Here is a 26,758-nt window from a genome sequence, read left to right as displayed (position 1 = left end):
CAACGTGACAGAGGGCGTCAACAAGCACGTTGGCTAGAGTGATCCAGTGGCTATCGTGTACTAAAACATTCAGAAACCCTTTCAGAAGGTCTCACACCAAAGACTCTTAAGCAAAGTAAGCAGTCATGGGATAAAAGGGAAGATCCTCTTATGGATCAGTAACTGGCTGAAAGATAGGAAACCAAGGGTAGGAATAAATGGTCAGTTTTCAGAATGGAGAGAGAGAGAGGTAAATAGCGGGGTCCCCGAGGGAGCTCTAAAGGGGCCAGCACTGTTCAACATGTTCATAAAAGATCTGTAAAAGGTGGTAAAAAGTGAGGTGTCCAAATTGTGAGATTATACAAAATTACTCAAAATACTTAAATCCAAATCTGACTGTGAAGATCAGGGAGTCACTAAAGTGGATGACTGGGCAACAAAATGGCAGATGAAATTTAGTGTTGATAAATGCAAAGTAATGCACACTGGAAAACACAATCGCAACTATAACTACAAAATGACAGAGTCTAAATTAACGGTTACCACTCAAGAAACAGAGTTTGGAGTCGTTATGGATAGTTCACTGAAAACATCCACTCAATGTTAAGTGGCAGTCAAAAAAGCTAACAATGTTAGGAACCATTACAAAAGAGAGAGAAAAAACTGAAAATATCAATGCCACTATGTAAATCCATGGTACACCCACATCTTGAATACTGTGTGCAGTTGTGATCACTCTGTCTCAAAAAAGATGAAGGCAACAAAAATATTAGGGGTATGGAACAGCTTCCATACAAGGAGAGAGAAAAAATACTGGGACTTTTCAGCTTAGAAAAGAGACAACATAGATACAGGTTTATGAAGCCATGATTGGAGCGGAGAAAGGTGAAGAGGGGACTTGAGCCAGGAGCTCCCACACCCCAGGTGAGTACCCTAACCACTGGGCTAAAAGTGATGAGGGAGGTCATCCTCCCCATCCATCAGTTTCTAGGGAACTGAGGCGCCAAACTCAGGCTTTGTGAATCCCAGTAGTTTTCTAGGTGCCTTAAAATTAGGTGTGGTGATGCTTGGCCTAATTGCTTAGCAATGCTCACTGAGTTTCTTTGTGAATCAAGTCTTTCATGTTCTCATTTTCATTTGTACTGTGGTATCATGTATAGGCGTCAATCAGAGATCATTGTGCGAGGCACTGTACATACATAAAAGACGGCCCCCGCCCCAGAGATCTTATATCCTTCCCTTTTAATTGTTAGACTAATTAAAATTTATATTCACACATTGATAACGGAGGCTAAAAGTTTCTATATTTTCCAATATATGGAAAGTCTTCCATGACCATTTTAAAAAACTGAAAAGAAAAAAAAACTTGGTAAAAGTCAACTGAGTTCCCCATCCCAGGGGAATTTATTTTTAAATTATAACCCTGTCCATCAACAGTCCTATGAAATCCTGCATGGAATTTAAAAAAGTTCCAGTCCCCTGATAAAAACCTCAGAAAAGGATGGCAGCAGCACCATTGCCTTCCATCCCATAGGGTTAGCTCCTTATACAGGGCAGCTGAGTCCATAAATGGAGAAGTGACTCTGGCCAAATTTATGCAAAAAAGCACTGAATACTAGTTTAAACCTCCTACCTGTGCAGAATCAACATACAATAATTGAAGTATAGCTCTTCAGAGCACTATTCATCTGCATAACTTCCTATTAAACAGTAATAATCGCTAACACTAATCACCCGTGATATCGTTCCCTCCCCTCAGCTATTTACCTGGTAGGGGATGACAGGCAACTGAAAGAAAACAGGGGAAAGTGTGAGCAAAATCCAAGATACAGTGACACAAAAAAGATGCAAAGGCCACTTCATCCTTCTATATGTTGAAGGATATTCCAACACTTTTAAAGAAAAGTCAGTACCAAAAAACATGATAGCAAACAGCATTAACAGCAGCAAAACAAATTATACAGTCACTGAAAAGATGCTTCCTCTCCAGCAAAAGCTGAATGGATTCCCTGGCTTATTCAGGCTAAAGGTCTATGCAAAGATGAGACAGCAAGAAAATTAAAACAGAAAAGTATCATGATATAGAAATACATTTTATTGATTACACAGATATTTATACAGCTCCCAAAACTATGGTAAGCACTTGACAGAAAACACAGAAAGATTGTGCTTTCCCCCTGAAGATCCTACAATCTAATCTTTTTATGTGACAGGGTGACTGTAACATAGGCTATGTCTACAATGGAAGCTGGGAGTGTGATTTCCAACTCATGTAGATGTATCTGCATCAGCTCTGATCCAGCTAGCACTCTAAAACTAGCAGTGTAGCCAGCGTGGCACCTGTGGCTGCCCAGGCTAGCTACCCAAAGTACACACCCACCCAGAACCCCTGGGTATGTACTCAGGGCGACTAGCCTGAGCCATATCCTATGCTACCCCAACTACATTATTGTTTTTAGCATGCTAGCTCTGCGTGAGCTAGTGTGGGTATGTCTACGTAAGCTGGGAGGCACACCCCCAGCTCCAGGGTTGCACAGACATATTTTGGGGCCTGAAACTAAATCTGAAACTGAGGATTCCCACACACACCCTTCCAAAAAAAATTACCACTGAGGGGAAGCCTGCGGGGGAGGGGTTGGAGAGCAAACCCAACTACCACTCACCCTGAAACAGAGACTCTTGTGTCATGGGGAGAGGCCCACCTCCCTGCTCTGGCCACTACTACCCAATATACGGGATGGTAGCATTGCTCATTTTTGGTCCACCAGCCCCTCAGTCATGAGAGAGGTGGTCAGGGCAAATCTGAATAGCACTGCAAGCCTGTGCATCAAGTCAGAATGCCACTTGGTTTAGGAGCTCTGTCACATGGGGGCCAAGGGCAAACTGCCCCCTCTCTGAGTGGTTGTGTCCAGCTCTGTGAGTAGCCATAACTAAACAGTAAGGACTGAATAGGGTTTAGGAGGACGAGGGTTACAGTGATATGATCATACATAGGAATTACCATAGCAGATCAGGCCAATGCTACAACCAGTCCAGTATTCTCTTTAACAGTGGCCAGCACAAGATGCTGGGATGTATTAGCAGGAGTGTTGTAAGCAAGACATAATTCTGCTCTACAGCACGCTGATTAGGCCTCAATCTGAGTATCTGTCCAGTTCTGGGTGCCACATTTCAAGAAAGATGTGGACAAACTGGAGAAAGACCAGAGGAGAGCAACAAAAATGATTAAAGATCTAGAAAACATGACCTTTGAGGAAAGATTGAAAAAAAACTGGGTTTGTTTAGTGTGCAGAAAAGACTGATAGGGGACATGATAACAGTTTTCAAATATATAAATGGTTGTTAGGAGGAGGAGGAGGGAGAAAAAAAATTCTCCTTTAACTGAGGATAGGACAAGCAATGGGCTTAAATTGCAGCAAGGGTGGTTTAGGTTGAATATTCAGAAAAAAATTCCTGTCAGAGCAGTTAAGCACTGGAATATACTGCCCAGGAAGCTTGTGGAATCTCCATCGTTGGAGATTTTTAAGAGCAGGTTAAACAAACACCTGTCAGTGATGGTCTAGAAGATAATACTTGGTCCTGCCATGAGTGCAGGGGACTGGACAAGATGATCTCTCAATGTCCCTTAGAGTCCTACAATTCTATGCTTCTGAAGAAAATGTCAGAATCACCCCTTGATGAACAAGCTTCTTTCTAAACTTTGTTAGTTATTGGCTTATACCCTGAAACACAGAGTATGTATCCCTTATATTTTCTGTTCTCTCTAAAGAAACTGTATGTCTACTGCTTTTTTGAACACTACCAAGCTCCTTGCTTCAATCATATGTGATGGGAATGAGTTCACCACATTTTAAATGCATCATCTTGTAATTTCCGTGTACATCCCCTTGTTCTATTATTGGAAAAGATAATTAGTAGTTCTGAATCTACCTTCTCTATTCTATTTGTTACACTATACATCTCCAGTCATGCTCCTTTTATGTGTCTCCTCTCTAAAACACAGTCCAAGTCAGTTTTAGTTTTCATCATATGTAGCTGTAAATTTTCAGCACCCCTCAACACTGATCAAGAAATGGTACCATCATGTTAGGTAATAGCACTGGTTTTAGCTTTTTTTTCAAAATCCAAATCTCAATACAATGCAACATTATTTCTGACTGCCACTGAGCATTCAGCAGAGGTTTCCACTGAGTTGTCTAGAATGATATTTTCTTTTCTTCAGCGATTGCAATTAATTTTAAAGGACAGCAATGTATAATAGTTCAAATTAATCCTCCCAATGTGCATCATCTTCCACATGGAAACAATTTAAATCAGCCATCATGCTGTCCATTCACTTACCTTTATTTGCTCCTCTGGAGTTCTTCACATTTAATTAAATGTACTGCCATTTTTTTAAGAAACTCATTCATTTCTTGGTTTCAGAGTAGCAGCCATGTTAGTCTGTATCCACAAAAAGAACAGGAGTACTTGTGGCACCTCAGAGACTAACTAATTTATTTGAGCATAAGCTTTCGTGGGCTACAGCAACATGCAACATCCGAAGAAGTGGGCTGTAGCCCACGAAAGCTTATGCTCAAATAAATTTGTTATTCATTTCTAGGTATATTCCAAGGTACAATCTTTGCACATCTCTACATCTCACCACAACAGGTCTACTGGATCTATGTATGACATTAGTGCCAGGAGCTTGGCCTCCTGAGGACAATGACAGGACCATCTTAGTTGCAAGCCACCATTTTTGGAACTTGCTTCCCTGACCATCCATCGGGACCTGAATTTGGCAAACTTTAAATCATGCTGCAAAGCTTTTTAGTTCACTCAGGCTGTTGAAGGCAATTTTTTTTTAAATACTACTGTGTGTTCTGGTTAGCTGGATGTACTGAGCCTGGCAAGTTTTTGTAAAAGGCAGGACCGTTGATTTAATTTTGAAGGGGTTTTTGTTTTTAGTAATTACTGTATAATGCATGAGTTCTTTTGTTATAAGACAATAAGAAAATATTGATGAAAACAAAGAAAATATACATAAATAGTTAGTGGATGTCTTATGATAAAGCCAGTAGCTAGACATATAGATTCTTTTAGTATTGTTCAATTGTGAAAAATTGATTCTGAAAAAGCAGCCTTATGAGGGTCCATGTTTACTGTGTTTCATGAGCGCCAAAGCAAATTTGCTCAGAAACAGGTAAAAAGAAGAATTCTCTAACTGATAAGCCAAGATGTGTTTTTCTTGATTTGAATTTAATAACCAGTAATAAAAAAATTCTAAAGGATACAGATCACAGGAATAGCAAAGGACAGAATCTGGTCCTGCAAACGGTTCTTAGTTAACAATCCTAAAGACTAAGTGTGAGCTGGAATATTACCAGCGCCGGTGCAACCATTAAGGCGAACTAGGTGGTTGCCTAGGGCGCCAAGATTTGGGGGCATCAAAAAAAGGTACCCCCAATTTTCTTTTTACAGCATAACTCCCCGAGCGTGCAGTTGCTGCTCCACTTCTCCTGCTTCCCAGGCTTGCTGTACCAATCAGCTGTTTGGCGCCGCAAGCCTGGGAGAAGAATTACAGCAGTGGCTGCGTGCTCGGGGAGGAGGTGGAGCAGAGGTGAGCTGGGCTGGGGAGGTGCCACACGGCTCCAGGGAGGGGAGGGAGGCCACGGGGGGGGGAGGGGGGGCTTGGGGAAGGGGAGGGGCGGGAGCTGCCGAAGGGCTGAGGGTGAGGGCGCAAGGTGGAAGTTTCGCCTAGGATATGAAACTTCCTTGCACAGGCCCCGAATATTACAAATATTATATAAAGCCCTCTAATTTTCTCCTCATTCTTCTCAGAGTCCTATTTCACATACACTATATATGGTGTATTATTTAGGTTGTATTTTAGTAATTAGACTGTTTGAAAATGTTCTCAAGAAAAACAATACAAAATGGCCACACTGAATTCAAACTTTAAAAAGCAGTTTAAGTGTTGCTTGGATCATGGGCTTCTGTGTAAATTATAGCAGCTTGTTTCATTTAGTCACATTACCTTTCCAATTTTCTGCCTAGTACAAAAACAAACAACAAAAAAAGTAAAAACTGAAAGCAACCTTTTAAAAAGTATCCTTTTTTCCACTCTAGGGTCCCTATCCTGAAATTAACCGACTTCCGTCAGACAGTGCATCCGCATAGGTCTCAATGCAGGTCTGGGAGCCTACAATTTAAACCTTTTTAATAACTACAGTCACAACTGGCTCCTGTCCTCCTCTCTAGATCCAACTGCAGAATCCCATGTGTTTCTAGGTCCCATGATTCTGGGTAATGACTGATCACTGGTACTAGTAGAAATGACTGGGAACTTTTCAACAAAGTGTTTTTTTTGTCTTAGAATGCTGATTAATCAAAAGAAACTTTTAATGGAGATTTACCTGTTTCAACAAAGCATTAGTTTGAAGGATTCTCAGGTCCACGATGGCCCTTCTGGTCAGAACAAGAGAGATACACCCTGATTAGCTAATAGCCCACAACAGGGGTTGTTCCTGATCCTGTTAGGGTTGGTCCTGCTTTGAGCAGGGGTTGGACTAGATGAGCTCCTGAATCTCTTTCAATCCTAATCTTCTATGATTCTATGAACAGGCTATTGACTATTTGGAAGTGGGTCTCTTTCTCTAGTTTTTCCACATAATTTTTTGAGAGGGCTTGGTTTTGTTCCACATTAGAATGGAAACCAATTAAAAAAGCCTCTTAACAGTTTCACAAAATGAAATTCTTGTTTTACAGCCAGCTCTAGTTCTCAGCTCTGTGTCTTAGATACACTCCCTACCCTGCTTAGACAGTGGGACCCTGCAGTCTGGCCACCTAGATCCTGGAAACAGTGTCTCCTGAGTGCCCAGTAACTTAGATATGTATCCCCCCATCAATGTGAGTTGTTTTTTTTTCTATTTATACCCTTCAGAGTCAACATGGCAGTAAAGAAATGAAACATAGCCTTGGCAAAAGAATTTCTTAGCTACAAATACTCTTAAAAAGCACAAGAGAGTTTTAGATCTTCAGAAAACCAACTGCTGAATACAATTTGGAAACTGCTGAGGAGTTTAATCCAATTTGCATCCGACGAAGTGGGTATTCACCCACGAAAGCTCATGCTCCAAAACGTCTGTTGGTCTATAAGGTGCCACAAGACTCTTTGCTGCTTTTACAGATCCAGACTAACACGGCTACCCCTCTGATACTTGATCCAATTTGATTCACCCCAGTGAATCTCGAGTTCAGTCCAGGTCCTAAGGACAGACAGATTTCCCTCCTCTTTCGCATGGTCTTCTTTATGTCTCTGGAATGGTCTATAGAGAGCATTCCTCTTTTAAAATTGCTTTGGAAACCTTTCTTGACCCTGAGCTTCCACTGGGGAATTTCCAACCTATAAACTATACTCAGCCCGTCGACTTCTGTGTAGAGTTGTTCAAAGTCAATGATCCTACTGGCAGCCAATCCATTGTTTCACCAGGGTAAGGCTATTCAATGTTGATAGCCCTTGATTGCTCTGTCACAATTTCCCAGACATTGTCTCTCCACTAAGGGTACATCTACACAAACCGCCACAACTGCATCGCGTAAATGAAGATACTAACCTAAACTGATATGAGAGATTCTCCTGTCGGCATAGGTACTCCACCTCCCTGAGAGGCTAACCTAGAGCTGTCTATATCACAGGGTGGGGGAAGGCTAGGTCCATTTAACTGTGTCGCTCAGGGGTGTGGATTTTTCACACCCCTGAGTGATGCAGTTATATCACCCTAATTTCTTAATGCATACCAGGCCTGACAATCAAGTTCCTGCTACAAAATGTATGCTGAAAGTCACACTAAAAGTTACATTCAAAACAGAGGTGGAGACTGGAATAAAACATGGTGTTCACAGAACCAAAATGGAATTCATAAGTTGACAGACATCCCCTAAACTGTCAAAACTGTTTAGTAAAAACTGTAAAATACATTTCTCCACTACTGCGAAACAGAACAGAAGAATAATTTATGGTTGTATAGATTGCCTTTCACATTTAAGGTACAATGTCTCAAAACTCTTTACATGGTAATTAATTAGCTGTTGATAGTATAGCGACTGCAAGCTTATGGAGCTCGATTATGTACTCAGTCCAGAATCTTACATCCTAGACCAGCAAAATATTTAAGTACATACTTTACTTTAAGCATTTGAGTATAGTCCTGCTGATGTCAATGGGATTACCTGCATGCTTAAATTTTTGTGTGCTTTGCTGGTTCACAGGATTGAGTCCTTAGACATTAGAAACTATGTTATTGAGATTTCCACCCCACTTTAAAAAAAACAAATTTGGTTGGTGGTTTTACTCTTATTTAGAATGCCTTCCAGAGATAGATGAAATGCAATTTAGTGTTGTTTAATCATTTAATTTAATGTTGTTTAATCATAATACTACACACAGATGCTCACACAAAATGGAAGCACTGGATACCTACAGCTCCATAATTAACGTGGTGTGCTGAATTCCATTATAAGCCATATTTTGACTGCCTCCTCAACTAAGGGGAGGCTGAACTGACTGGTGTCAGCTGACAGCCTGAAACACCTGGGTCTCATAAAGGACTGAGAAAACTCAGTTTGGAGGAGGAGCCACAAGGAGCAAGTTAAGTTCCTGTGGAAGGCCCTGAAGTAGAGTCTTGAAGGGAAGCAGCTAGGAAGTCAGGTTCTGTCCCAGAGAAACTTAAAGGTAGCCAAGAAGGGACTGGGAACTGAGCTTGAGGGAGGGCTGAAGCTCAGGCTGGGTGGCAATAACTTTTTGTTTGCGTGATCAGAGGGGGAGTGAGCTGAGAGTGACTCAGCTGGAGGGCTGAGCCACACGAATTCCCAGCAGGGACAGAAAACCTGGGAGAGGAGAAATTGAGGCAGGGAGTGGCTGCAGAACCACATCCAACCAGCAGAAAATGCCACAGGGCAGGTATGTCCTATGACACTATATTAGGAACAACCCTTTATTTCAAGTTTTTTAAATAACTGAACATTCAACCATACTGGCATATAATGAGTTATCCATGGAAAAATCGTCATATTACCTTCTCCATCAAATGCCAACATAGTACAATGTACAATACATATGCACAAACATATAATCCTTCAACATCTTAATGTCATGGGTTGTGAAACATTTTTAAAATCCATTGCAAATTGACATTGAGGCAATGTGTGTACAGAACATGGCTCCCAGTATGCTTTTGCTCCTTTTCCAGAATTCCCATTATTATTTCATAGCCCACATTATTTCCACGTGCACAGCATCTACAGGATCAGACTGTGCCTTATGGCTACAGTAATTAAATATTTTCAATTTAGATAGCTGTCTCGTGCTCAATCTCTGCGAGGGGACATGGGATGGAACACATTAGAAAATTACAAAAACTGCATTTTTTGCCTCTCAGAGGGCAAGACATGTAGAGATGAGCAACCATTTCACCCCTGCTGGGTGCCCTACCTCCCTTCTTTGACTGTCTGAGAGTGACTTTAGAGTAGGGCTGAGAGAGGACTAGTGCCAAGTCTAGCACCATCAGCTCCCCACTTCAGTGATTTTTATGGGTGGAGCTGATGCTCACTAGGGCAGGACCCCACAAGATATCTGTCGGGGAGAAGGGACCTGGGAGTAGGAAGCAAAATGCTGGGAGTAAGGGATTCTAGACTAATCCAAAGAGCTAAGGTGCTACTTTGGACATTTTTACTAGGGCTTAAGTGGACTGTGTCTGAAGTGCTGGGAAGAGCACACAAGCTGGAGTACACAAACATACTGAAGGCACAGAAATAAAGAAAAAGCTTCCATTAGAAAGGGAGACCCAAGAGAAGAGAGATCCACTCACTGAACAGAGGAGAAAGACCAAGGGTGAAAACCTGGCTTCACTGAAGTCAATGGAAAAACTCCTGTTCTACTTCAGTAGGGTCAGGATTTCACCCTGACTCTAGGAAAGAGAAAGAGACAGAGAGATGGAGAAGAGAAAAAAGAAGAGGTAGTTGTGTGTGTGGTCTGAGTTCTGTTCATATTTGACAGCATATTTGATGCAGTAAAGTGTAAAATGTAAAAATGGCCATACTGCATCAGAACACCATTCCATCTAGCACTGTATTTTATATTCTGACTGTGACCAGGGCCAGATGCTTTAGAGGGAATGAACGGAGCCGGGCAATTATTGAGTGATCCATCCCGAGGTGCAGTCCCAGCTTCTGGCAGTCAGAGATTTAGGGTTACATCCCTGACCTCTCTCCTATCCCCACTTTGTTGTTTCTTCTCTAAGATGAAGAGTCCCAGTCTTCTTTTTAATCTCCCCTCATATGGAAGCTGTTCCATATCCCTAATAATTTTTGTTGCCCTTCTCTGTATCTTTTCCAATTCTAATACATCTTTTCTGAGACGGGGTGATCATAACCACACACAGTGTTCAAGCTGTGGGAGTACCATGGATTTATATAGTGGCATGATGATATTTTTGGTTTTATTTTCTATCCCTTTCCTAATGGTTCCTAACGTTGTTAGCTTTTTTTTTTTTTTGACTGCTCCTACACATTGAGCTAATGTTTTCAGAGAACTATCCATGCTGACTTTGAGACCAGGTCTACACTACGAGATTAAATCGATTTTAGATACGCATTTTCAGCTACGAGAATAGCGTAGCTGAAATCGAATATCTAAAATCGATTTACTCACCCGTCTTCACCGAGCGGGATCGATCCGCGCGGCTCGCTGCGTTGAATCCGGAAGTCCGGTCGTCTAGCTGGGGTTCTGGAATCGATCTAAGCACGCTCTGGGATCGAGATATCGCGTCCAGACCAGACGCGATATTTCGATCCCCGAGCAATCGATTTTAACGCGCCGAGCCGGCGCGCAGTCTAGATGTGGCCTAAGATCTGTTTCTTGAGTAGTAACAGCTAATTTAGACCCCATCATTTTGTACGTATAGTTAGGATGATGTTTTCCAATGTGCATTTATTTGCATTTATTAATGTCATGCACAATTTCACACATTTAGTAGCTTGTTTCTGACAGAGATCTGTAACTAAACATATAGCATTAAAATTAAGTTCTCTCTAGTCCTTAAAAACAGGGGTCCCTGCAGGCCACTGGCAGTGACCATGTGTGTTTCTTCAGTGAAAAGATCATTTCTAATCACATCTTTTGATCAGATGACTTCAATATACCATTACTTACATTACAATAATTACTGACATATACAGAAATTGCAGAAACTTTTACATAACTATATTTAGAAAAATTCCAATTGCAGTTACTGACTTACCAAAACTGAAAGCTGATGGAATCTGAAATAAACTATTATAGGCGTCTTGGGCATTTCACTGGGTTTATACTTATATATTAAATATATATACAGTCTGTATGTATGTATGCACACATATAGATGGCGAGAGAAACAAAGAATGTGTACACAATATTTTTTTTTATACTATTTGTTTAATTCTGGAGTGAAACACAGTTTAGAAATGGAGACCAAAATCAAAAAAATTCTGAGCACCATGATTAGCTGCTTATGTAAATGAAGGAAAAAAAGCAAGAACCATGTTACATAAATATATAATAAAATAAGGAGAAAATATAGTGCAGTGTATATATATGGCAAATAAAAGATTCTTGAACTACTTAACTTTTTTACTTTTCACTTAAATATTTGCAGATTATTTTTCATATCTTCGAGAAAATACTGAGCAATATGCATAATTAAAATAAAAGTCAAGCAGTCTTTTAAGGATTAAGTGTAATTTCTTCAACTGAATCATTATTAGAAGTATAGCACCAACTCAATCTATAATTATTGATATTAGGCATATTTAAGAATTTAACCTTTCTACACACGTACTCGTCCCGTTTTCCCTGATTTTTAAAATGTCTTCAGTTACACAGTCATTTCACTCCACACTATGCATGGGATCTATCCCATTAAAAAATAGGATCATCCCCTATGAGTTTTGTAACCCTCAATGGACTCCACATCTGCAGAGCCACCAACTGAATCAGTAAATACATAAAGATGCTGGTAACTACTGGAAGCAAAATTAGATTTTCTAGGCTTTTCCTGAACTGCATTTTAGAGTCACCATTAGAATCTTTTTAACATTTGCCTTTACAAGTAGTCTAATATTCCATGATATTCCATTTACTAAGAATAGAATACCACATGGACCACAATGATGTGGTCCATGTGGTATTCTATTCTTAGTAAATGGAATATCATGGTAATGTTAATTATTTGGTAAGGCATTTCTAAGTAGTATAATGGTATCCACTATATTCTATATTTAAACACAATATTTCAGAGGAATTTGAGGAGAATCTTTGAGCCAAGGGTTATTAAAAATATAGAACATCTCTGACTCCATAACACCACAACAGATCCCACTCATAGTAAACAGCGCAGGTGTATACAATAGAATTATTTATTTATTTCTGCATATGCGAGCAGTGAATCAATTAACAATACTGACATACAAACTATCATTAAAATTCATGAGTAATCCCCATTCAGACGTATGGCAACAGAGTACAGTTCTCTCAGAGCTATTTCAGGCAGTCTGCCGAGTCAGGAAGACATTACTGAATCAAGTTAAGTTTGGTTCACATTTTGAAGGTTCTCTTCTCGCTTATCAGGGTAGAGGTATTTTAAAAAAATACTGGATTGGTGCTGTCTTGAAGAATCATCATGAAACAACCCAATCTCACTTACACTGTGAGAGACTGTATCCGGGAAAGCAGTAACTCTGAAAAGGATTTAGTGAACATAGAAATGTAGGGCTGGAAGGGACTATGAGGCGTCATCTAGTCCAGGATTAAATAAAGCTAGACCATCTCTGACAGGTATTTATTTAACCTATTTTAAAAAAACCCCAAAGATGGGGATTACAAATCCACTGTTTGTAACCTATTCCAGTATTTAACTATCCTTACAGTAAGAAAGTTTTTCCTAATATCTAACCTAAATCGCCCTTGCTCCGGATTAAGCCAATTAGTTCTTGTCCTACCTTCAGTTGATACAGAGACCAATTGATCACTATCCTTTGTATAATAGTCCTTAAAATATTTTAAGGCTTATTAGGTACCCCTCAGTCTTCTGGACACTGTGCTCCAGCTGAGGCCTCAACAGTGCCAAGTGGAACAGGACAATTACCTCTTCTGTCTTAAAACACTGCTGCAAATATACCCCAGAATGACATTTTCCTTTTCACAACTGCATCACATTGTGGGGCATATTCAATTTATGATCCTCTATAACCCCCAGTTCCGTTTTTGCAATACTACAAAATTCCCCATTTTGTATTTGTGCATTTAATTTGTCCTTCCTAAGTGTAGTACTTTACAATCTTTATTGAATTTCACCTTGTTGATTTCAGACCAATTCTCCAGTTTAAGGTTGTTTTGAATTCTAATCCTGTCCCCCAAAGTGCTTGCAACTCCTCCCAGCTTGGTGTCTTTTACAAATTTTATAATCTTACTATCCAGTTCTTTATCAAAGTCATTAGAGAAAAATATTGAATCCTTATAGGGCACTATTATGTACGGGGAGATTTTGGCAAACCAGTAAAGTGCCTGAAACCACTATTGCTTATTGCTAAAAGCAGCCAAGTCAGCAGGCCATAAAGTGGCCATGCAGCAAGCTTAGCTTAACCAAGGCAGGAGGGGAGAGGGTTTTTGGTGCCACAGAAAGGGCAGCCTGACCCAGCATCTTTCCTGATAAGAATTGTGTTGAAGTTGGTGATACACGCATTTTAAAAGAGCAGGATGTGCCCTCAGGAATGTGTCTGAAACAGTCTCAAGGCTGCAAACTCTGGGGAAAAAAATACACCTGGTTAATCAGTAATCAGAAGGAAACCTCTTGCTTGGCCATCGAAACTGCTTGCTTAACAAGTTGTCTTTGAGGGACATGTCACTGTATTACTGTGTATAAATAAGGGGGAAAAGTTTAAGGTAGTGGGACTGGACTCTCCCTCTGGATGCATCTTGTGTTCCCCAGTGGCAGACGGGCTGCTGCTGTGCAACGCGAGAGCCACACTCAGTTTCAGCAATTATCAAGGGTTGGGGGTGTTTTACTAACCTGTTGTGGACATGTGTAAGTGCTAGAGACTAAGGGTATGTCTACACTATGAAATTAGGTCGAATTTATAGAAGTCGATCTTTTAGAAATTGATTTTATACAGTTGATTGTGTGTGTCCCCACTCAAGACCATTAAGACCATTAACTCAGTGGAGTGCCTCCACAGTACCGAGGCTAGCGTCGACTTCCAGAGCGTTGCACTGTGGTAGCTATCCCACAGTTCCCGCAGTCTCCTCCGCTCTCTGGAATTCTGGGTTGAGATCCCAGTGCCTGATGGGTCAAAAACATTGTTGCGGGTGGTTCTGGGTAGATGTCATCAGCCCTCCCATTCCTCCCTCCCTCCATGAAAGCAACAGCAGACAACAGTTTCGAGCATTATTTCCTGGGTTATCTGTGCAGACTCCATATCATGGCAAGCATGGAGTCCACTCAGCTCACCGTCACCGTACGTCTCCTGGGTGCTGGCAGACGTGGCACTGCATTGCAACACAGCAGCAGCTCATTGCCTTTTGGCAGCAGACAGTGCATCACGACTGGTAGCCATTATCATCGTCTCCGGGGTGCTCTTTTAGCTGACCTCAGTGAGGTCAGTCAGGGGCACCTGGGCAGACATGGGAGTGACTCCAGGTCATTCTCTTTTTAAGTTTCGTCTCATGGAGATTCAGTCCTGCCTGCAGTCGTACTGCACCGCCTTCTGGTAAGCAGCCAGGAGACGAGGATGGCTAGCAGTTGTACTGCACCATCTGCTGCCAGCCTAAGATGTATAAGAGAGATGGAGTGGATCAAAACAAGAAAGAGACCAGATTTGTTTTGTATTCATTTGCTCCCCCTCCCTCCCTGAATCGTGGGGGGATGGATAGCTCAGTGGTTTGAGCACCGACCTGCTAAAACCAGAGTTTTGAGTTCAACCCTTGAGGGGGCCAATCCTTGAGGGGCCATTGTGTGTGCTTCTCCTTGATGCAAACCCACCCCCTTTTGTTGATTTTAATTCCCTGTAAGCCAAGTCTGCCCCCCCTCCATCAGAGCAATGGGAGACAATCGTTTCACGCCTTTTTTCAGAGCAGATGCCATACCACAGCAAGCATGGAGCCTGCTCAGATCACCGCCGCAATTATGAGCATCGTAAACACCACGCATATTATCCTGAAGTATATGCAGAACCAGAACCTGCAAAAGCAAAACCAGGCGAGGAGGCGACAGCAGCACAGTGACAAGAGTGATGAGGACATGCACACAGACTTCTCTCAAAGTACGGGCCCTGGCAATATGGACATCATGGTGTTAATGGGGCAGGTTCATGCTGTGGAATGCTGATTCTGGGCCCGGGAAACAAGCACAGACTGGTGAGATCACATAGTGTTGCATGTCTGGGATGATTCCTAGTGGCTGCGAAACTTCTGCATGCATAAGGACACTTTCATGGAACTTTGTGACTTGCTTTCCCCTGCCCTGAAGCGCCAGAATACCAAGATGAGAGCAGCCCTCACACTTGAGAAGTGAGTGGCGATAGCCCTGTGGCAGCTTGCAACGCCAGACAGCTACCGGTCAGTCGGGCATCAATTTGGAGAGGGCAAATCTACTGTGGGGGCTGCTGTGATCCAAGTAGCCAACACAATCAAAGAGCTGCTGATATCAAGGGTAGTGACTCTGGGAAATGTGCCGGTCTTAGTGGATGGCTTTTCTGCAATGGGATTCCCCAACTGTGGTGGAGCCATAGACGGAAAGCATATCCCTGTCTTGGCACTGGAGCATCAAGCCAGCGAGTACATAAATCGAAAGGGTTACTTTTCAATGGTGCTGCAAGCACGCCTGCATGACAAGGGACATTTCACAAATATCAACAAGAGATGGCCAGGAAAGGTACATGACGCTCACATCTTCAGGAACTCTGGTCTGTTTCAAAAGCTGCAGCAAGGGATTTTCTTCCCAGACCAGAAAATAACCAGTGGGGATGTTGAAATGCCTATAGTTATCCCTGAGGACCCAGCCTACCCCTTAATACCATGGCTCATGAAGTCGTACAAAGGCACCCTAGACAGTAGTCAGGAGCTGTTCAACTATAGGCTGAGCAAGTGCAGAATGTGGTAGAATGTGCATTTGCACGTTTAAGAACGTGCTGGTGCAGTTTACTGACTCAGATAGACCTCAGCAAAACCAATATTCCACTTATTATTACTGCTTGCTGTGTGCTCCACGATATCTGAAAGAGTAAGAGGGAGACGTTTATGGTAGGGTGGGAGGTTGAGGCAAACTACCTGGCTGCTGATTACGTGCAGCCAGACACCAGGGCGGTTAGCAGAGTACAGAAGGGCATGGTGCACATCAGATAAGCTTTGAAGACCAGTTTCATGACTGGCCAGGCTACGGTGTGAAAATTCTGTTTGTTTCTCCTTGAGGAAACCCTCCCCCACTTGATACACTCTACTTCTCTGCAAGCTAACCATCCTCCCCTTCCCCCTTCAATCACTGCTTGCAGAGGCAATAAAGCCATTGTTGCTTCTCATTCATGCATTCTTTATTAATTCATCACACAAATAGGGGGATAACTGCCAAGGTAGCCTGGGAGGGGTGGAGGAGAAGGGAAGCACCAGGTGGGGTGGGGAAGGAGGGAAGGACAAGGCCACACTGCACTTTAAAACTTATTGAATGCCAGCTTTTTGTTGCTTGGCAATCCTCCGGGGTGGAGTTGTTGGGTGCCCAGAGGCCCCACCACCGTATTCTTGTGCATCTGGGTGAGGAGGCTATGGAACTTGGGGGGGAGGGTGGTTGTTACAAAGGGGCTGTAGCAGCGGTCTGTGCCCATGCTGCCTTTCCTGAACCTCTACCATATGCCAGAGCATATCAGTTCGTTCCTCCAGTAGCTTCAGTATTGCCTCTTGCCTTCTGTCACAAAGCTGATGCCACCTATCATCTTCAGCCCACCACCTGTCCTCACGTTCATATTGTGCTTTCCTGGATTCTGATATTGTCTGCCTCCATGCATTCTGCTGGTCTCTTTCAGGGTGGAAAGACTGTATGAACTCAGAGAACATTTTATCAGAAGTGCATTTTTTTTGCCTTCTAATCTTCGCTAGCCTCTGGGAAGGAGAAGATAGTGTGAGCGTTGAAACATTTGCAGCTGGTTGAAGAAAAAAAAAGGGAGAGTGGTAGTTAAAAAGACACACTTCAGAGAACAATGAGTAGACTCTTTATTTAAAATGAGTTGGCAATTTAAAAGGAGGACGGCAGTTTTTAGGTTAACGTGTAACACAAACCCAACTAACCCCTCCCCTCCCCCCCACAATTCTCTGGTATGATCGCTTCACCCGTCCCCCCCACTGCATGGCTAACAGCAATGAACATTTCTGTTCAGCCACAGGCAAAAAGCCCAGCAGGAACAGGCACCTCTGAATGTCCCCTTAATAAAATCACCCTATTTCAACCAGGTGAACATGAATGATATCACTCTCCTGAGGATAACACAGAGAGATAAAGAACAGATGTTGTCTGAATGCCAGCAAACACCGGGACCATACGCTGTATTATGCAATGATTCCAGACTATGTGCTACTGGCCTGGCATGGTAAAGTGTCCTACCATGGAGGACAAAATAAGGCTGCCCTCCCCAGAAACCTTTTGCAAAGGCTTTGGGAGTACATCCAGGAGAGCTTTATGGAGATGTCCCTGGAGCATTTCCACTCCATCCCCATACACATGAACAGACTTTTCGAGTAGTTGTACCGGCCGCGAATGCCAGGGCAAATTAATCATTAAACATGCTTGCTTTTAAACTATGTCTAATATTTACAAAGGTACACTCACCAGAGGTCCCTTCTCCACCTGGCAGGTCTGGAAGGCAATCTTGGGTGGGTTCAGGGGATACTGACTCCAGGTCCAGGGTGAGAAACATTTTCTGGCTGTCAGGGAAAACGGTTTCTTCACTTGCTTGCTGTGAGCTATCTTCCTCATCCCCAAAACCCACATCCCTGTTGTGTGCTACTCCATTGATGGAGTCAAAGCACAGGGGCGGGGTAGTTGTAGGAGCACCTCCTAGAATGGCATGCAGCTCATCATAGAAGTGGCATGTCTGGGGCTCTGACTCAGAGCGGCCGTTTGCCTCTCTGGTTTTTTGGTAGGCTTGCCTCAGCTCCAGTTTCCCGCGGCCCTGCTGTGGGTCCCTGTTATGGCCTCTGTCCTTCATGCCCTTGGAGATTTTTTCAAGTGTTTGGGCATTTCATCTTTTGGAACTAAGTTCTGATAGCACTGATTTGTCTCCCCATACAGCAGTCAGATCCCACACTTCCCATTCGGTCCATGCTAGGGCTCTTTTGCAATTCTGAGACTCCACTATGGTCACCTTTGCTGATGAGATCTGTAGTCAACTGCAGATTGCCATGCTAGCCAAACAGGAAATGAGATTCAACAGTTTGCAGGCCTTTTCCTGTCTACCTGGCCAGTGCATCTGAGTTGAGAGCGGTCACAGTGAAGCACTCTTGGATAGACCAATATCATCGACTTGCAAGCACAGTATCCCACACTACCCCAAATTCGATCTGGCAAGGTCGATTTCAGCACTAAACCCCTCATCGGGGAGGAGTACAGAAATTGATTTTAAGAACCCTTTAAGGCGAAAAAACGGATGCAGGGTTAAATCGATGTAATGCTGCTAAATTTGACCTAAACTCGTAGGGTAGACCAGGGCAAAGTAAAGTTTAGCTTTAAGTGAATTTGTATTGTCCTGTTTGTGACATCTATCAGTCGGATGGATGTGTCTACCCGATTTATTTCCTGACCCCACCTCGCACAGAGTAAAAGTTACCAAAAGCTTTGGGTTGAAAGAACCCCGGCTAACAATTAGATGTGTCCTCACAGTTTGAAAGTAAACCATAGATAACTACTCTTGGAGTACAGTCTTTCAACCAGTATGCACCCATTTTATAGTAATTTCATCTAGATCAGATTTCCCTAGTTTACTTATGAGAATGTGTGAGATTAGGCCAGAAGGAGTTCAGCATGATTAGTTCTTCACAAATCCATGTTGTCTATTACTTATCACCATATTATCCTCTAGGTGTTTACAAAATGATTATTTAATAATTTGTTCCAGTATCTTTCCAGGTATCAAAGCTAAACAGACTGGTCTAGAATTCCCTGAGTCCTTTTTGTTCCTCTTTTTAAAGACAAGTACCTATCTTTGCCCTTCTCCAGTCCTCTGGTACATCACCCATTCTCCATGGGTTCTTGAAGATAATTGCTAATGGAACCAAGACTTTGTTAGCTAGTTCTTTATATACCTTAGGCCTTAGGGTACATTTAGTCAAACCCTGCTAACTTGAATACATCAAATATATCTAAATATTTTAACCTATTCTTTCACTATTCTTGTTTGAGTTCATTCTCCCTTTTTGTTATTATTGTTAATATTAGCATTTGTTAATTGTTTTATATAATTTGAAAACTAAGAGGTACAAACACCTCATGACAATATTTGAGTTGAGAGGCAATTCCTGTCAGGAAGTCAAGGCTCTTGTTCCTGGTGAGCCTGTGTCAGATCAAATAGAATCCCTTAAACATCACTCATCTGACCTCTGCGTCTACCTTGAAGAGCCTTGCACTGGGAGCAAGCTACATGTTTTTTTCCCCCTGCTGTTACTCAGACCTTCTTGTCAACTGTTGGAAATGGGCCATCCTGATTATCACTACAAAAGTTTTTTTCTCCTGCTGATAATAGCCCACCTTAACTGATTACTCTTGTTATAGTTAGTATGGCAACACCCATTTATTCATGACTTCTGTGCATATAGATCTTTCTTCTGTATTTTCCACTCCATGCATCTGATGAAGTGGGTTTTAGCCCACAAAAGCTTATGCTCAAATAAACTTGTTAGTCTCTAAGGTGCCACAAGTACTCATCATTCTTTATGTTCGTCATAGTTTACAATATTTAAAATATGTTCTTGTACCAAGATAGGGGGAAGATCCCTCTTATCTGTGGTAAGGGTGAAGGCTCCCACCCCCTGTGCTAGATGTTATCACTGGAACAAATGTCTGAGATCCTTTTGTTCACTTAGTCACTCATCAGCTTCATCACCCATGAGCTCATCTGTAAGGCTTTTACACAGAAGTCACTCCCATCACTTCCTTCTGTCTACCTTGACAGGACAGACATCATGGTCCCTGTGAAATTATCCCAGATTTAACAGCCCCATAAAAATATTTGAATAAGTTTCTTTAGATTGGCTGTGAATGTGCAGTTCAGAACACCGAAAGATAAAGAATTATAATACTATGGAAATATGACAAGCTTCTCACCACTTGTGAAAGATGAGAGAGTAAGTGGACAAGGGTGATCCACAGGACATACTGTACTTGGGCCTTCAGAAAACCTTTCAGAAGGTTCCACACCAAAGGCTCTTTAGCACAGTAAACAGTCATGAGATAAGATGGAAGATGCTCTTATGGATCAGCAACTGATTAAAAGATAGGACATAAAGGACGGGATTACGTGGTCAGTTTTCACAATGGAAAGTGGTAAATGGAGGGGGTCCCCCAAGAGATCTACGGGGATCTGTGCCATTCAACATGTTCATAAACCTTCCAGTGAGGCGGCAAACTGGCAGACGATACAAAATTACTCAAGACAAATAAGTCCAAAGCTGATTGCGAAGAGTTACAAAGGTATTTCACTAAACTGAGTGACTGGGCAACAAAATGGCAGATGAAATTCAGTGTTAATAAATGCAAAGTAATGCACATTGGAAAACGTAATGCCAACTATACCTACAAAATGATAGGATCTAAATTAATTACTACTACTCAAGAAACAAATCTAGGTGTAATCATGGCTAATTCACTGAAAAAATCCACTCAACATGGAGCAGCAGTCAAAAAATCTAACAACGTTAGAATCCATTAGGAAAAGGACAGATAATAAGATGGAAAATATCATAATGCCACTATATAAATCCATTGTACATGCACACCCTGGATACTGTGTGCAGTTTTGATTTCTCCATCTAAAATAGATACATTAGAATTGGGAAAGGTACAAAAAAGGGCTACAAGAATTATTAGGGGTATGGAACAGCTTCCATATGAAGAGAGATTAAAAAAAGTCTGGACTGTTTATCTTAGAAAAGAGATGACTAAGGGCATATGACAGAGGACTATAAAATCATGAAAGCTGTGGAGAAAGCATATAGGGAATTGTTATTTATCCCTTCATAAAACATAAGAACTTGGGGTCACCTGATAACATTAATACACAGCAGGTTTAAAACAAAAACACAAGAAAGTACTTCTTCACAGAATGCACAATCAGACTGTGGAACTCATTGCCAGAGTTATTGTGAAGGCCAAAAGTATAACTAGGTTCAAAAAAGTATTAGATAAGTTCATGGAGAATAGGTCCATCAATGACTATTAGTCAAGATGGTCAGGGATGCAACCCCATATTTTGTGTTTCCCTCTAAGCCTCCAACTGCTACAGGCTAGGACTGAACAACACTTGAAATTGCCCTGTGTTGCTTATTCCATCTGAAGCATCTGGCACTGGCCACTATCAGAAGACAAGATATTGGGCTAGATGGACCATTGGTTTGAGCCCCTATAATCGTTCTTATGTTCCTTTAATCTTATCTACCTCCTAAGTGGATCCATCTATTTTCTTACACAGTTAATGATAAGTGACAGTACACAAGTGTACCTTCTCTTTGCAAGTAAAGCTGATTAAGAAATATTCTTTGAAACTATCAATTTCCCAAACTACACAGATTTAATGTCCTTTATCTTAATTTCTTTCTTTCCCCAAAATTATATCAGACTGTATACCTGATGGACAAGCAACCTTTTTACACACAATCCACTTACAGGCTAGGCAATCTGGTATCTTGCATGCATATCCTTTGGCATTCATCTCTGGTTTCCTAGCAGTGCTGTTCAGTGCCTTCTCATAGCTAATCATACAGCCTCATATTGTTCCTACTGATGTCACAGGGAGTTTTGTCATTGATTTGTTGCATCAAGATGAGCCCTTTATTAGTATGTCAGTCCCACTTTAACCACAAGGGCTAAGGCCTGCATTGTAATAGCACAACACTTAACAGATACCACAGTTAAATTTATTTCACTATATAATGCAAACTAAAAAAACGGATAAATTGTTAGCAAGACATGGTACACAATGAAAGCTATTTCATGTCTTGAAAGAGGTCACAGTGTCAAAACAAAATGAAGATGACTTGAAATAAAGATGTAAATACACCTAAACTGCTAAGTGATCTTTCTTATTCCAAGTTATCTTAACTCTACAGCTCCCTGCTGCAATGAGAAAATCAATATTATTGAGAGTTAATGTGCAAGTTTTCCAGACAGAAGAATAGTACAGAACATTACCTGGAACATCAAAACATATAAATGGGTGACACAGCCACTTGTAATGAGCTGATGATGAGTGAACAAATTCGTTCCCCCAAAAAATCTACTCTGACTTTTCTTTAAAAAAAAAACAAAACAAAAAAAAAAAAAACACAAGCCCCCAAACTGTTGAAATGGCTTGCATGCATATGTCCAAGACCCTGCACAGGTAATGATCCTGTCTAGAACAAACAATTCCATATATTTATGTCTAGCTTGTGCCCAGTTATATTAGAAATTATTTTGTTCTCAACAGCAATTCAGTCAAACAGAGTAGACCTCTTCATTTTCTAACTCAGGGATAAGATCATACTACAGCAGGAGCCGAGGCAGTTGAGTCATTCATCTCTCGAGAGGAATAAAAACACGATTGCTTTCTCTGTACTGGCTGGCACAAACTCTTCAACAACAATCTACTATTTAGAAAACAGACTGGCCTTTGTATTTTGTTTATGCCTTCACCAAGGGCACAACTCTTAAAGTACTTTAATAATACAAAATAATAGTGCCTATATAGTGGTCAATTGCATAAGTTACCATAATAGAAACAGATAATAGAATATATCCTGCTAAAGGCTTTCCAGCTGAACGTTGATCTGAACTGTTTTTACCAGTTCCAACATATTCAGAGGTGTAGAGCACCAGCAGATCCTGATTAAGTTCTTTTCCCCCAACAAAATTTGAAGTATTTCTCTTTCATTAGATTAATCCTGATACAACCGCACATGCTAGACATAAGTCATATTGCTAATACCGTAGCGTTTAAAACCAGGAGTCTTAAATTGCACCTGTACTGGAAAGATTACACTGTGTTGCCTGGTGAAGTTCATTGAAATAACACTGAATTCCGGAGAGAAAAAATGATACACTTTTTTTCGCACCACAAGAAATGTTGAAGTTTAAAGCTCGAGAATTTTGAAACAAACAGATTAGTAAATATGGTTTCCTATTCATATGTGTAGTATTATTCATTCTACAAGTTCAAAATGCGTGTCAGATTATCCAAAACCAAATGGTATCTAAACAATAATAAATCTTGATGGGTTTTTTTTCCTGGACTGCTTCTTGACTTTTTAAATCTTTAGGGGAAGGGGTGAAGCCCCCTCATCCTACAGATCTGTGTGTGGTCATTTCAAGATGAAAGTTTAACCTTCAATGCAGACTTAAAAGTGTAGTTCCCTCCATCCTAGCTGCCAGCAGAGGGAATTTCATTTCTCCCCTAACGCCTAAAGCAGGAAAGCTGCCATTCTTTACCTTCAGCTTCCCCCTCACATTATCCTGCCACCCCCTACTTCCAGCTCCTATCCTCACAGCGCTCTAACTGCTCTCTACTCTTCCAGCCTCCTGTCCCCCTCGCATCCTCCCTCCCTATTCCCCAGAGTCTCCTGCAGCTCAGTCTGCCTCCATGCTCCTCTACAGACTCCTCCATTCTCCCTCCTCAGTCTCCTTCCCTCTTGCCCATGCCTCACTGTCTCCTTCTTCCCCTATTCCCACATTCTGTTGCCTCATAGTCTCTGTCTCTCTCACTTTCTCCTCTGCATCTAATATCTAATGACAGAGTTCCACGATAAAAAACACAAGGAGTATTCATCATTACTAGGGCTACAATTATGTCACAGAGGTCATGGGGTTCCCCTGCCAACCGCTGCGAAGCAGAAGAACCCTGGAGCTCCCTGCCGGATCCCCAGAGCTTCCATTCATTGCGCGCAGCTGGGCTCCTCCGCAGCAGGCAGCCGTAGCCCCACCCCCCACCAGCTCAGTCACAGCAGGGGGGGACACCCCCCCCCCAACATCCCAGCCACGGCAGGCGGTGGGGGAGGGCAGGAGGACCCTACAGCAGCCCAGCCGTGGCAGGTGGTGGGTAGGGGGACCACGCAGCAGTCCAGCTGCTGTGGGTGCTGTACCCTCCTCCCTCCCCATTTTGACAGGGATATTTTTAGTAAAAATCAGGGACAGGTCATGGGCTTCTGTGAATTTTTGTTTATTGCCCATGACCCATCCCAGATTTTTACTAAAAATATCCATGACAAAATCTGAGCCCTAATCATTACTGACAGCAGCCTGGGAGCAACATTGGGACATGACGGCCATTTTTAATGAAGGCAAAAAAAAATCATCAAAAAACCCCCAGCTGCTCCTGAGATCATGAGCAGCTTAGAAATAAAAACAATGAGTAAAACCATGAGACACGCAATAATACTATGAGAATTGGTAAATCTGGGTTTGTCATAATCCAACACTCAGGATATGGGACAGAACCACAGTGCTTGGAACGCTGGAATACTGGCTTTTCTGGTACTGTGCATGTTATGAATTTTTGGCTGTGTAGAAACATCAAAAAATTTGCCATCCAGGTAAAACTATAGGTCTTTCACCAAACTGGCCTCCTCTACTTTTCCAAAGGCAACTATCTTCCCACAATGAACAAGCAGACTGAGAGACTGCTAAGCATACACAATGAAACAATTGGCCACCCTGGTGAGATGTACATCACCGTTTCTCTACACCCCACCATAGCCACCACACAGAGTCAGATTAAGATTTATTGGGGCCCTGGCCACAAAGAACTTTTGGGCCCCCCACAACCTCCTCGCCATGCGGCCCCACCCCCTGCGTCTCCTCTCCCCACAAGGTGCTGCTCCCTGGCCAGGCCAGAAACTGGAGTCAGGCCGTGGTAAGTCACCCAGGGAGCCTGAGCCACTGTGGGGAGTCCTGGACCCTCCATCTGCCACGGTTGGAGCAACCCAAGGCACAGGGACAGGGGCTGTTGTTGGTCCCTCAGCTCTCCACCAAGAGCAGATAGAGGATCCAGTGCTCCCCACAGTGCCCTGGGCTCCCTGGGTGGCTCTTACCATGGCCCAGCTCCAGCTTCTGGCCTGGCCAGGGCCCCAGGGGGAAGAGGAGTAGCAGGGGGCAGGCCTTAGTAGAAGAGAAAGAGCAGGGATGGACCACAGTTCCCCACTTATACCCAGATTCCGGTGCTCCTGCTAGGGCCCCTGAGCACGGTCCCCATGGGCTCATGTGTTAATCCGCCACTGCCATCACACCCTTGCCTTTGGGACCAGCAGCACCACCATCACTCCCACACATTCAGGCTCCTGTTTCCTCACTACATACACATACACGCTCCACCAGGATGAGCAAAATGTCTACCCTCTAGAACTAGTAACCTCTATTTCCACTCAGTATCAGCATTAAAAGGTGGTGGTATATCCACAGTAGAGAGGCAAGTGGTTGAGTTTCTGTATGAAGAAGGAATGAGAGGCTGAATGGGGATAGAGAATCTGCATAAAAAAAGAAGGTAGCTAGTGATTTTAAAGGGGATGAAGGAATCTGTGTGGGAGACGACACACGTTTGCTACCTCTGCTTTTTACACATTATCCTATGATGCAATTGTGACAGGTTGTGTCACAGAGACCCCCTTGGGATGTGCTGAATTTGCCTCTGAGCCCATTTTCCCTGCCAGCTTGGGACTCCAGAACCCTGCCTTGTTGAGCCAGACACTGTCAGCTGCAAACACAGGCTCAGGTCAGGTCCATGCCCCCAAAGCTGCAGACTTTAAACAAAAACTGCTCAGCAGGTCACCTATCTCCAGCACCCAGACACCCAGTTCCCAATGGGATCCAAACCCCAAATAAATCCTTTTTACTCTGTATAAAGCTTATACAAGGTAAACTCATAAATTGTCCACCCTCTATAACACTGATAGAGAGATACGCGATATGCACAGCTGTTTGCTCCTCCAGGTATTAATCACTTACTCTAGGTTAATTAATAAATAAAAGCAATTTTATTAAGTATAAAAAGTAGGATTTAGGTGGTTTGAAGTAACAACAGACACAAAGTAAATTACCAAGCAAAATAAAACAAAAACACACAAGTCTAAGCCTAATACATTAAGCAACTGAGTATAAGTAAATCTCACCCTCAGAGATGTTCCAATAAGCTTCTTTCACAGACTAGACTCCTTTCTAGTCTGGGCCCAATCCTTTCCCCGGTACAGCCCTTGTTAGTTCCAGCAGGCATCTTAGGTGAAAAGCAGAGGATTCCATATGTCTGGGACCCTTTTGTTCTGTTCCACCCCCTTTTATAGCTCTGGCACAAAGTGGGAATCCTTTCTCTTTCTCTGGGTTCCCACCCCTCCTTCTAAATGGAAAAGCACCAGGTTTAAGATGGATTACAGTATCATGTGACATGGTCACATGCCCTGTGAGGCCCCTAGTCTCCATTCTTCCAAGGCTGGCCAGCATGTACCCAGGAAGTTTTTCAAGTAAACAGCCATTTACAATCAATTGTC

At 42.4% G+C, this 26,758-nt stretch overlaps 1 protein-coding gene across 5 annotated transcripts in view; it reads right to left on the bottom strand.

Moving 5' to 3' along the window:
* The window catches only part of CNTN1 (contactin 1), a 507,922-nt gene that overhangs the window by 312,674 nt on the left and 168,490 nt on the right, over positions 1-26,758 (bottom strand). The window contains exon 3 of one of the 5 annotated variants that reach the window (XM_075065747.1): positions 6,378-6,429. The exons of the other annotated variants lie outside the window; for them this stretch is intronic. The gene's annotated coding sequence lies outside the window, so the exon portion shown is untranslated. The remainder of the gene's footprint in view (positions 1-6,377; positions 6,430-26,758) is intronic. 5 annotated transcript variants of the gene reach the window in all.

Source organism: Chelonoidis abingdonii, chromosome 1 (genome assembly GCF_003597395.2).
Source record: "Chelonoidis abingdonii isolate Lonesome George chromosome 1, CheloAbing_2.0, whole genome shotgun sequence".
In the NCBI taxonomy this organism is placed as follows: Eukaryota; Metazoa; Chordata; order Testudines; family Testudinidae; genus Chelonoidis; species Chelonoidis abingdonii.
This window is presented reverse-complemented; position numbering and strand designations above follow the sequence as displayed.